Source organism: Leptidea sinapis, chromosome 30 (assembly GCF_905404315.1).
Source record: "Leptidea sinapis chromosome 30, ilLepSina1.1, whole genome shotgun sequence".
Lineage (NCBI taxonomy): Eukaryota > Metazoa > Arthropoda > Insecta > Lepidoptera > Pieridae > Leptidea > Leptidea sinapis.
Genome location: NC_066294.1, coordinates 7,459,066 through 7,472,450, shown reverse-complemented (window position 1 = coordinate 7,472,450; position 13,385 = coordinate 7,459,066). Strand labels below are relative to the sequence as shown.

The 13,385-nt window shown below is 35.2% G+C and overlaps 1 protein-coding gene across 1 annotated transcript in view; it reads right to left on the bottom strand.

The window, feature by feature from the left end:
• LOC126973765 (reversion-inducing cysteine-rich protein with Kazal motifs) overlaps nt 1-12,847 on the bottom strand; it is a 93,734-nt gene extending 80,887 nt beyond the window's left edge. Inside the window, exon 1 of the mRNA XM_050821083.1 lies at nt 12,685-12,847. The gene's annotated coding sequence lies outside the window, so the exon portion shown is untranslated. The remainder of the gene's footprint in view (nt 1-12,684) is intronic.
• Nucleotides 12,848-13,385: the final 538 nt, after the last annotated feature.

Here is a 13,385-nt window from a genome sequence, read left to right as displayed (position 1 = left end):
AGATTATGTAAACATAATTCATAGCTTTGCATTCGTTTGAACTTTGATATCGTATTCGTAATCTTGCTGTTTTGAGACACTAAAATATAGATACACTAACTGAGCCAGCAATAGTGACTTAGCAAATATCAATAACTGTATAGATATTTTTTCTAATAGTCTGTGTAGTTTTCGACGCCTAGTTTTAGACACTGCGCCTGTTAGAGCCTTAGCTTATCTTTACGTGCTTCATATTTATGTTTTTTGAAATCTGTATCAGTTTCGCTTTATTGTATGTTATACTTATAATATGTAGGATATAATTTTAGTTTGTGTGTTTTAAATTTATGTTTATTTTATTTTAGTTAACAAGTTACATGCATTTGCCTAAGTCGTGATAGTAACATAAAATTATTTATTGTTTTACTAGCTGACCCGACAGACGTTGTTCTGTAGATAATAAAAAAAATACTATTTTATAGGAATTTGCCAATAATATTTGAAAACGTCAAGAATTATTTCGTAAAAAATGCTCCCTGTTGTTATAATCGGGGTTATAATGAAATTGTTTCACAGCAGAACTGTCAAACCGTGCGTCACTTAATTCTCTCATAGAAAATATGTCCAAACAAAACAAATATTGAAAATAAAAATAATTATGGGTCCCAAATCGAAATAAAAACTATCCTATCTCTCAAGTTGGACTAAACTGCACTCCATGAAGTAATCCCCATTTAAATCCGTTCATTAGTTTAGGAGTCCATTGAGGACAAACATTGTGACACGAGATTTATATATATTAAGATATAACTCTACATTTATTTAAGTTAAATATCACGTATTACCATCATAAGTGTTTCCATTTAATTGACGTATATGTTAATAATGATTTACTTATACTAGCGTTATTTTGTAATTATTAATACATGTATGTTGTATGGGAACCAATAAATAAATAAATAAACGTTGTATTGCCGATATTAAAATCGCGATACAAAAGTAACTGTTGATCGTAGATGGGTGATAATTTGTATGTATTTTTTAATGCTGACCCATAATCAAACAAATATAAAAAAATAAAAAAAAATAAAAAACGTGTGGATGGGGGATGAAAAATAGATGTTGTCCGATTCTCAGACCTACCCAATATGCACTCATAATTTCATGAGAATCGGTCAAGCCGTTTCGGAGGAGTTCAAGGTTTAACACCATGACACGAGAATTTTATATATTAGATATAAGATTTGACGACCAAATCGCCCAGTTATTAGTTACCCTGCCTACTGAGCTAGAGGTCTCGGGTTCGAATCCCAGTAGGTGCAATCATTTATTAGGTGAATATGGATGTTTGTTTCCGAGTCATGGTTGTTTATATGTATTTATGTATGTTTAAGTAAGTATATTGTATTAAATATATCGTTGTCTTGTACCTATAGTACAGGCTATGCCTAGTTTGGGGCAAGATAATTTGTGTAAGTGTGTCAATATTATTATTATTATATTATTATTCTTTGCTGATTCCCTTTGATTCAATTTATATATAGTGAAACTTAGTTAACTTGAACCTGGATAAGTGAGAAACCTTCATAACTGGATCTCATGCTGAGGTTCCAACACTTTGGCACTGAATTATCTCTGTAAGTGGGACGAATAAAACCTCTATATCTTTTTTTATGAAAATAAGGGAGGAAACGAGCAGGACGTTCAGCTGATAGTAATTGATACGCCCTGCCCATTAAAATGCAGTGCCGCTCAAGATGATTAAAAAACCCAAAAATTCTGAGCATCACTACAAATTGCGCTCGTCATGCAAGAGACATAGGATGTTAATCTCATTTGCCCAGTAATTTCACTAGCTACAGCGCCCTTTAGACCGAAACACAGTAATGTTTACACATTAATGCTTTACGGCAGATTTAGGCGCAGATCTGGGATTCATTCTTTCGATTTTTGTCATCATAGTTACCTCTACAACTGAGACAGCGAGTGAATTTTATATGCTCTGTAACTGAGATAACAGTATTTACCTACTCCAAGCATCGGGGAGAAACTTACGTCTCTAGATAGACTATGAAAGCTGTGAAAACGTCGAAACAAATAGACTTTAGAACTAACCCCACTATTTTGAGCAATTCACGCACACTAACACAAAGTGTCATACAAATTGCGAGTGTAAGACGTAGCTAGTCACGCACACTAAACTAATACTCCTGGACTGTTTTTATCGGTTGTTACAGCAAGATGACTCTATCTAGACGTACAAATAATCTAAGCTTCATTTATGTAAACATAGAAATGGCCTAACGAACAATATACAGTATAAGTATGGAGATTCGTTGCCCCATTGATTTTCATTTAAAACAAGTTACATTATTTATGAGTAACTAAAGGCATCGGTATAGATTTTTAGCGTTGAGCGAGTATAACATGCGAGTTATTAACTCGTACCTTCACGTATTGATGTAGGTACGTACAATCAAATGTCGTATGCGCTCCGAAATGCGCTCAAAATACCAACCACTAATTTGTAATTAATACCGATTCGAACACTACTTCACAATATGACATTGTCAATATGCGTATCACTCCGGCTAGGTATAAAACTGAATGAACCACATTATTGTAGATGTGTTGTTCAGGTAGATGCTCTAGGGCGTCACGGGCAATCCTGCCTAAAATCGGCAGGCCGTATCAGAGGTTACGCCAGCATTAATGAAGTCATCCGCAGGGCATTTGCTGCTCTTAATACACCAGCTGTTTTATCATAGTATTTCAAATATAGTTATGAGATTTGTTTTGTTTAAATAAATAAATATACCTTAATTAATACCTAAAACTAACTATATAAAAAAATAACTATGAAATAGTTTTTCGATAGAAATTCCAGTAGAAAGTTCTTCGAACCAATGTGAGTAGGTAGTTGTAAGCAAGTATCATACAAGAAAAACTATGAAACGGATCAAAAAGGATCGTGCATCAGAGTGATCCCGATACAGAAAAGACCCCGACTCAGTTAGTGTTAAAAAGACTGTGTCGAGGAGGTTCGAGAAGGTCATCTGAGAGACGGGAGGGCATTGACATAGTAATATAGGAAATCGTTAAAGTGGGAAAAAACCACAAATGGTCGTTACGACGAAAGAAGTGATCATCATTACCGCATAGGATCCGTGTTGATGCATACAGCCAGATAATGCTTGAAAAATAGGGAATAAATACAAATTAAAGTAGAACACAGAGTAGGTAATCTATATTAAACTTCACCAAAACAAATGTAATAATATGAACAAAATGTCTTTTTTTTATGGAATAGGACGACAAACGAGCGTACGGGTCACCTGGTGTTAAGTGATCACCGCCGCCCATATTCTCTTGCAACACCAGAGAAATCACAAGAGCGTTGCCGGCCTTTAAGGAAGGTGTACGTGCTTTTTTTGAAGGTACCCATGTCGTATCGTCCCGGAAACACCGCACAAGGAAGCTCGTTCCACAGCGTTGTAGTACGAGGAAGAAAGCTCTTTGGAAACCGCACTGTGGAGGAGCGCCACACATCCAGATGGTGGGGATGATATCCTAACTTGTGGCGTGTCGTGCGAAGGTGGAATTCGTCGGCAGGAATCAGGTTAAACAGCTCTTCGGAACACTCCCCGTGATAAATGCGGTAGAAGACACACAATGAAGCGACGTCTCTACGCAACGCTTACAAAAATGTCATTTCAGTTAAATCCGAAATTAGTAGAAGTTCAATCATTACACTAACTATTTCGTTTGCCCTGACGCCTACATTGACAAATCGTTGGTCCGTCTTGTGGGGGTACTATACATACATACTAATATTAGGTACGTCTTCCGGCACATGGTCGTCATTCGAGGACTTTACTACCCCAACGGCCATCTGTCCGTCGAGCTATATGCCCTGCCCAATGCCAGTTTAGTTTCGCAACCAAGTAGCGTAGATCTCGCAGGGAAACTCCGAGCATAGCCCTCTCCATTGCCCTCTAAGCGACAATGAGCTTCCTCATAAGGCCCATAGTTAGCGGCCACGTCTGTGTTCGGTCAGGTTGTTTAAACGCCACTATATTCTAAGTCTAGCCTGCACACAACTACTTACCGACAGAACACAACTTTTACCAGTGGGAGGCTCCTTTGCTCCTTTGCACAGGATGCCGGCCAGATTATGGGTGTAATGTGTAAGCATCATTGTGTTTCTGTCTGAAGGGCGCCGTAGCTAGGGAAATTACTGGGTAAACGAGACATCTTATGTCTTAAGGAGACGAGCGCAATTGTGGTGCCCATCAGAATTTTCGGATTTTTCAAGAATCCTGAGCGGTACTATATTGTAAATGGCAGGGCGTATCAATTATAATCAGAGCGCCACTGTGGTAGCTACTGATCTAGCCAAAATTAATGCATACATACATGATTTAATTTAAAAAAATTAAATAACTTTATTTCCAGACCGCAAATTATCTGTATAAAATATCACTTGTACCTTTTGTAACATATCTCAATAAATTAAGCTTTAAAGGGTTCTATTTAATACCCGTTAGCTAAGTAATTTATATCAGTAATGCCGGTTGTTCAGAAGCGCTGTTTTATCAGCAAAATTGTAACCCCGGTCATAAATCTAGCCGAGGGCTTCTCTCGCCCTCACCTGCGCTCTCAGTACGCAAGTGTGATAAATTATCTTATGTTTTCAAATTTGTTTTTCTCTTTTCAGGCAATATTTTGTTACAATCCATATACCTACCTGATTTTCAATGTTATAACTTTGTTTTAACCTTTGCTGACCTTTTAAATATTTTGCCATAGTAAGCAACACGACGAGTAAAAAAAGAAGGACTCCGCGCCATGATATTAGCAAGTGAAGCACCGTTATGCTAGTGTGTGTGCGGTTACGGGGGATACTAGTTACACATTTTTTTCTCCCTTAAATAATCATATATGGCCACGAATACTTATATAGTATCGTTTTTATACTTTTTCACAACGCACGACGGCATTTTAAAATTTTTTATTGAGACGCAAACTGATCTGTCACAGACGATGACAATTCTCATAATGGCCGCCTATCGGCCTGTAGTAGTGTAAGTGTGTGCGTGGGGCTGTGTATTTACACGTTAATCGGCTTGTATTGGTGCTACCTACACTGTTATGTAAGGTGACACGGAGTCCTTATTTTTTTAGGAGCCCGTGAGTAAGCAAAGCGCGTTTTAAATTCGCGACGAAAACTTCATTTTGCTGTGTTTTTTTTATTAAAGATATTGCCTTCTCTTTCGTCCCTCTTTCTCGCTTCGTAGCATTTCACGAAAATAGACGTCAGAGTTATAGACCAGATATTACGTAGCAGCAAAAATATGGATTTCAATGAATCAAAACTATTTATAAATGTAAAAAGGATAATGATTCAGTTTTATATTATGGATGTGTTCTGAGTACAATCGATTTTCCGCGTCCATAAAAGATTTTGATATTTTTCATGACACAGTGACAAGTCTGAAAAAAAAAACTAACCGCACATTTCTGTTTGTAAATAATAATAATATGTAAGTTGATATTCATACAAACTATTTCTTCAATATATTGTATCTATTATTGTTAGTAATCTGCTTAAAATCCTTGTTAAATTTGTAGGTCGAACTGTATTTTGTATTTAAATTAATGTCTTGCAATGAGAGTGGTGTATGCACCAGTAACTGGCATTCATACCAGATTATAAACCTATAAGACCATAATTATTTTTAATGTTTTATATGTAAGGCTGTTGGTGTGTCAATAAATAAATAAATAAAATAAATATATTACCTTTTTTTGGTGCTCAATATCTCTATTAATTCTATTTTTCTAAAATTTATATTCTCCTTTTATGGGCTTAATTTTTCCGAACATTTACCTGAATAATGTGTATTTTTGCACACCATCAAAGAATAACAGAATGCACAACACAATGAACTTTCTGTTCTTTTTTGGAAAAACTGATATTTTGATGCGAGAATTTTTGATTGAAAAATAAGGGTTCTTATTCGATATTTAAGTCAAAATAAATTGAAAAATTCAAAATAAATAGAAAGGTAACTTTTCACCAAATTTCGTGGAATAATAAACGTGTTTTTGAAAATGATTTTTTTTAACTTTGCTTCTTAACTTTTATCCATCGAACTCGTAGTTTCGCCGAAATGGAGATAAACTAACTTTTACCCTTAACCTCCCTCCCCCCCCCCCCCTTCTCTCATTATCCTACATATAGTCCTGAAGTTCACTATACTATGTTCCGTATATATGTTAATATCAGCCAGTTGTTATAATATATAACTTCTTAAAATTCAAATTAAAATAATGTATCCTTTACAACAGAAGGTATTTAAAAAGTAAATAGAGTAATTATGAACCCCTACACAACTTAACTTTTGGTACGTTCCGTCCTCTGCAAATTTGACTCGCAATTCACGGCTTTACAACGCCATCTGGTAAATGATTGAGGCACTTTGCATTGCGGGTTTAGGATCTCAAAATCAGATTTGTACATCATCATGTTCATCTTAAAATTTCATGGCATTTTTTAACCAACTTCGAAAAAGAGGAGGTACTCAATTCGATCGGTATTTCTATGTATGTTTACATTGATTACGTTGAGATTTCTGATTATTATTTAGTTTTATGCAGAATCCGTTTGGTTCCACAAAAATTTGACATTGTTTGACCCAGTAGTTTTCATTTTATGAATATTTTATCTTAGTATGTCTCAAGGTGACGAGCGCAAAATGCCGCTCAGAATTTTTGTGTTTTTCAAAAATCCTGAGCGGCACTGCATTGTAATGGGTAGAGCGTACCAATTACCATCAGCTGAACGTCCTGCTCGTCTCGTCCCTTATTTTCATTACAATAGATGTTAATCTTATTTGCCCAATAATTTCACTAGCTACGGCGCCCTTCAGACCGAAACACAGTAATGCTTACACATTACTGCTTCACGGCAGAAATAGGCGCCGTTGTGGTACCCATAATCTAGCCCACATCCTGTGCAAAGGCGCCTCCCACTGGTAAAATATTAAAATAATAATATAAGCCATTATTCATATAGTAGAATTTACATGTATATATTTACATTATTTACTTAACTAAGTATCTGCCACTATCTGTTTGTCTATTGACAAAGGCCTCCTCTAACTCGTTTCTTTCTGTAGCTATCGCTATCGTTTTTATCGTAAAACGTTTGTGTGGTAAAGGTTACAATAACATAAATGACTTTCTTAATGATACCACACATTGGGGATGGAGCGACCGCCCTCAGGCTATTAAATAATAAGTTTAATTGTACAATGTTACTTTGTTAATGTTACTTTAATTGTAAAACATATTTTTTATGAAAAAAAAAGCCCGCTGAGTTTGTTGTGCCCATTCTTCTCAGGCCTGAGGCTTTCATTTTGGAATGGGTGGTAGTTTTTTGACGTTCAATAAGTGATTTCACATCCTATTTTGAATAAAAATATTTGAATTTGAATATCCTAGACCATGTCTTGCCTGCTATTGTCCTTAGTTCGTCTGGCCATTCCCTGTATTGTCCCCCCCCGTTTCCTTTTTAGGTTTCCGGGATACCAGTCGGTGATATATTTGCTCCATTTATCTATACCCAGAAGGGTGTGGCATTAAAAGGCATTTTTTTTATGATAATATGGGACGAGACGAGCAGGACGTTCAGCTGATGGTAATTGATACGCCATGCCCATTACAATGCAGTGCCGCTCAGGATTCTCAAAAAACCCAAAACTTCTGAGCAGCACTACAATTGCGCTCGTCACCTTGAGACATAACATGTTAAGTCTCATTTGCCCAGTAATTTCACTAGCTACGGCGCCCTTCAGACCGAAACACAGTAATGCTTACACATTACTGCTTCACGGCAGAAATAGGCGCCGTTGTGGTACCCATAATCTAGCCGGCTTCCTGTGCAAAGGAGCCTCCCACTGGTGGTTCTCAAACTTGATTCCTTTAGAATTGTTTTTGATGTCGTTTCTAATATACTAGATACTACTACCGCTTCGGAAACGAATCGCGCTCTGAGATAGAAGAAGCGGCGCAAGAAACTCTTTTTGAAATATTTTTCTTCGTTTGTGCGTTTCTCATTTTAAGAACCACTTAACAGATTAGGAACCATTTTGATGATTTTATACGCTTAATACGTTGAATAGTATATATATGTATACAAATGATTTGTGTTGTATATATACTAACTAGCTGACCCGGCAAACGTTGTTTTGCCATATAAAGTATAATTCACGCGATAGTTTTATAAGTAATAAAATATTGCCTATATTATAGCCTGTACATCATTTTGTTCTATTGTCATTCGTTTTTGCAGCGCACGCAAAAATAGGTTTTCGATTTTACACCTTGTGTTACAAAATCGCAATTTTATTACGGATCACTAATTTTGAAAAAAAAAACATAGCCTATAGCCTTCCTCGATAAATGGACTACCCAACACTGAAAGGATCATTCATTCAAATCGGACCAGTAGTACCAGAGATTAGCGCGTTCAAACAAACAAACACTGCAGCTTTATAATATTTGTATAGATTACTTTTGAAATATAATAAATTAGGTAGATACCTATTCAAGAAGTTTTAACTAATAAAAAACAACGTAAAATATATGTTTTTATATATTTTTTAACGTTATAACTTTGAGGCTTACCAGTGGGAGGCTCCTTTGCACCAGATGCCGGCAAGATTATGGGTGTAATGTGTAAGCATTACTGTGTTACGGTCTAAAGGGCGCCGTAGCTAGTGAAATTACTGTGCAATTGAGACTTAACATCTCAGTATGTCTCAAGGTGACGAGCGCAATATGCCGCTCAGAATTTTTGTGTTTTTCAAGAATCCTGAGCGGCATTGCATTGTAATGGGTAGGGCGTATCAATTACCATCAGCTGAACGTCCTGCTCGTCTCGTCCCTTATTTTCATTACAATAGATGTTAAGTCTCATTTGCCCAATAATTTCACTAGCTACGGTGCCCTTCACACCGAAACACAGTAATGTTTACACATTACTGCTTCACGGCAGAAACAGGCGCCTTTGTGGTACCCATAATCTAGCCCACATCCTGTGCAAAGGCGCCTCCCACTGGTAAAATATTAAAATAATAATATAAGCCATTATTCATATAGTAGAATTTACATGTATATATTTACATTATTTACTTAACTAAGTATCTGCCACTATCTGTTTGTCTATTGACAAAGGCCTCCTCTAACTCGTTTCTTTCTGTAGCTATCGCTATCGTTTTTATCGTAAAACGTTTGTGTGGTAAAGGTTACAATAACATAAATGACTTTCTTAATGATACCACACATTGGGGATGGAGCGACCGCCCTCAGGCTATTAAATAATAAGTTTAATTGTACAATGTTACTTTGTTAATGTTACTTTAATTGTAAAACATATTTTTTATGAAAAAAAAAGCCCGCTGAGTTTGTTGTGCCCATTCTTCTCAGGCCTGAGGCTTTCATTTTGGAATGGGTGGTAGTTTTTTGACGTTCAATAAGTGATTTCACATCCTATTTTGAATAAAAATATTTGAATTTGAATATCCTAGACCATGTCTTGCCTGCTATTGTCCTTAGTTCGTCTGGCCATTCCCTGTATTGTCCCCCCCCGTTTCCTTTTTAGGTTTCCGGGATACCAGTCGGTGATATATTTGCTCCATTTATCTATACCCAGAAGGGTGTGGCATTAAAAGGCATTTTTTTTATGATAATATGGGACGAGACGAGCAGGACGTTCAGCTGATGGTAATTGATACGCCATGCCCATTACAATGCAGTGCCGCTCAGGATTCTCAAAAAAACCCAAAACATCTGAGCAGCACTACAATTGCGCTCGTCACCTTGAGACATAACATGTTAAGTCTCATTTGCCCAGTAATTTCACTAGCTACGGCGCCCTTCAGACCGAAACACAGTAATGCTTACACATTACTGCTTCACGGCAGAAATAGGCGCCGTTGTGGTACCCATAATCTAGCCGGCTTCCTGTGCAAAGGAGCCTCCCACTGGTGGTTCTCAAACTTGATTCCTTTAGAATTGTTTTTGATGTCGTTTCTAATATACTAGATACTACTACCGCTTCGGAAACGAATCGCGCTCTGAGATAGAAGAAGCGGCGCAAGAAACTCTTTTTGAAATATTTTTCTTCGTTTGTGCGTTTCTCATTTTAAGAACCACTTAACAGATTAGGAACCATTTTGATGATTTTATACGCTTAATACGTTGAATAGTATATATATGTATACAAATGATTTGTGTTGTATATATACTAACTAGCTGACCCGGCAAATGTTGTTTTGCCATATAAAGTATAATTCACGCGATAGTTTTATAAGTAATAAAATATTGCCTATATTATAGCCTGTACATCATTTTGTTCTATTGTCATTCGTTTTTGCAGCGCACGCAAAAATAGGTTTTCGATTTTACACCTTGTGTTACAAAATCGCAATTTTATTACGGATCACTAATTTTGAAAAAAAAAACATAGCCTATAGCCTTCCTCGATAAATGCACTACCCAACACTGAAAGAATCATTCAAATCGGACCAGTAGTACCAGAGATTAGCGTGTTCAAACAAACAAACAAACACTGCAGCTTTATAATATTAGTATAGATTATATACAAATGTTTTGTGTTTTCTTTAGTGTTAATTCCGCCAATATTTGTCTTTAAACAATTCGACACGTGTTTCGCCTCTACACGAGGCATCCTCAGGACGTGTTGTCTCGTCAAAATCTGCCACGAGACTTGTCTCGTTTAAATACAAATATTGGCATATTAAGACTAAAGAAAACTCAAATTATTTGTATAATTATGGATTTCCGCAAAGTAACGCCTTCTTAAATAAAAGATACATTAATATAAATTATTTTGAGGTTCACACTTAGTTGCGGAAAATGCATTAATTACATAAAAATGTACAGAACTAGACCTAAGTACTTGATGTCTGATCTAAGTTATCGATCGCTTTTGTACTTTGGTGTGATAAATAAAAATTATAACTTTTCACTCTTTTCTTAAAAGGTATAAAAGGCATTTATTTTCTCAAAATTGATTCCTTTAGAATTATTTTTGATGTCATTTCTAATATACTAAATACTACTACCACTTCTTTTTTTTTTATGGAATAGGAGGACAAACGAGCGTACGGGTCACCTGGTGTTAAGTGATCACCGCCGCCCACACTCTCCTGCAACATCAGAGGAATCACAAGAGCGTTGCCGGCCTTTAAGGAAGGTGTACGCGCTTTTCTTGAAGGTATTGTATTGTACTTCGCAAACGAATTGAGCTCCGAGAGAGAAGAAGCAGCGCAACAATCTCTCCCAGCATTCTTTTTTTGCGCTCTTTTTAATAAAATATACAATATTGTACTGTCATTGCTATTGCTATAAAAATAATCATAATCTAGTTCAGGCTGTTCGAGCACTTAGATATTCAGTTGTGGATTAATAGGATTTACGACGGAGCCATTTTTTAATAAAACATTAAAATTAATTTATAGATAATGCCTGAAAAGTGGCTGAGACTTTATTATAATAGTGTATACATTTACCCTTAAAGCTATTATATAGGTATCTTATGAAGCCTTCTAGAATTAGTTATGTACAAGCAATCCCTTATTTCTAGTGTTATAATAATGAAAATCACTATTAAGAGCAAAAAGGTGACGATTTTTGTGAACGTATATTAAATTTTCATAACTGTACTGAAAATGAATAGTCATAATATATGTAAATTTCTTAATATTTTTGTTTGAGAAACTGTCTAAACGGTTATTTATTACGTTATTAACTAATATCTTTCTCACATATAATAATTATACAAAAATATATCGAATAAATGAATTCATTAATAGAATTATTGGCTTCAAAGTTATAACGTTAAAAGTATATAAAAACATATATTTTACGTTGTTTTTTATTAGTTAAAACTTCCTGAATAGGTAACTACCTAATTAATTATATTTCAAAAGTAATAAAGATATAAATTTAATAGAACCGTCTTACTAAGTAAATAAATTATCTTTTCATAGTATACATACCTACTTAAAACGCCATGAATATTTTAATTTATACTAATATTATAAAGCTGCAGTGTTTGTTTGTTTGTTTGAACGCGCTAATCTCTGGTACTACTGGTCGGATTTGAATGATTCTTTCAGTGTTGGGTAGTCCATTTATCGAGGAAGGCTATAGGCTATGTTTTTTTTTTTCAAAATTAGTGATCCGTAATAAAATTGCTATTTTGTAACACAAGGTGTAAAATCGAAAACCTATTTTTGCGTGCGCTGCAAAAACTATTGACAATAGAACAAAATGATGTACAATATATATATAGGCAATATTTTATTACTTATAAAACTATCGCGTGAATTATACTTTATATGGCAAAACAACGTTTGCCGGGTCAGCTAGTAAAGATATAAATTTAATACAACCGTCTTACTAAGTAAATAAATTATCTTTTCATAGTATACATACCTACTTAAAACCGCATGAATATTTTAATAATATAATTGAATGTGTTATGAATAAATATTTTTTCATCAAATGTCAAAATAACGGTAAAATTTGCTTCTAAACATTATTTACCAACAATATTTCTTACATAAACGCCGACTGGCCTTATCTACTACGATAAATATTGGTACTTCATACCTCTTAAGTAATACACAGCACTTAATCACAATCCAAATATTTAGACACACTCCAACAAATATTTCCACATTAAAATACAATATTTTTTAAAGTTTTGGTGGTTTCAGTTTTGCGCGCGTTTTTACGACATCAAACATAAGTCACTCACAACCTTTCTGCAGACAAATTCACGCGGAACTAAATGAATCGCTTACCGCCATCAATTCATTCATCTTCTACACACATGTTGTCTCTGTCACTCCCAAACGGTTCATATAGCTCTATCTCTGTTTGCTTCCGCTCGAAGAACCCTATTGAGCTCGTTACTCGTTAGTCATTAATTAATAATTCTGCTTATGAAAATTACTTTTAATTTAAACGATTCACATGCGACGATCGACTGGTAGTTACAATGTTAAATATTACCTATGATGGATGTACACAAATTTTTAAATGCTTCTTCTTCTTTTAATATAAAAAAGCCACCCATGAAGGGTTCCGTAGCAGCAAGTAATATAGTATAAAACTTCTTGCAGTTTGTCGTAACTTTGATCGATGTTTTAATAATAGTGTAGAATGTAGATATTTAAAAAAAACTACTTACTAGATTATACAAATGATTTAAGTTTTCTTTAGTGTTAATTCCACCAATATTTCTGTCACTCTGGCACTCGTGCCAGATTTTGGCGAGACAACAAGTCCTGAGGATGCCTCGTGTAGAG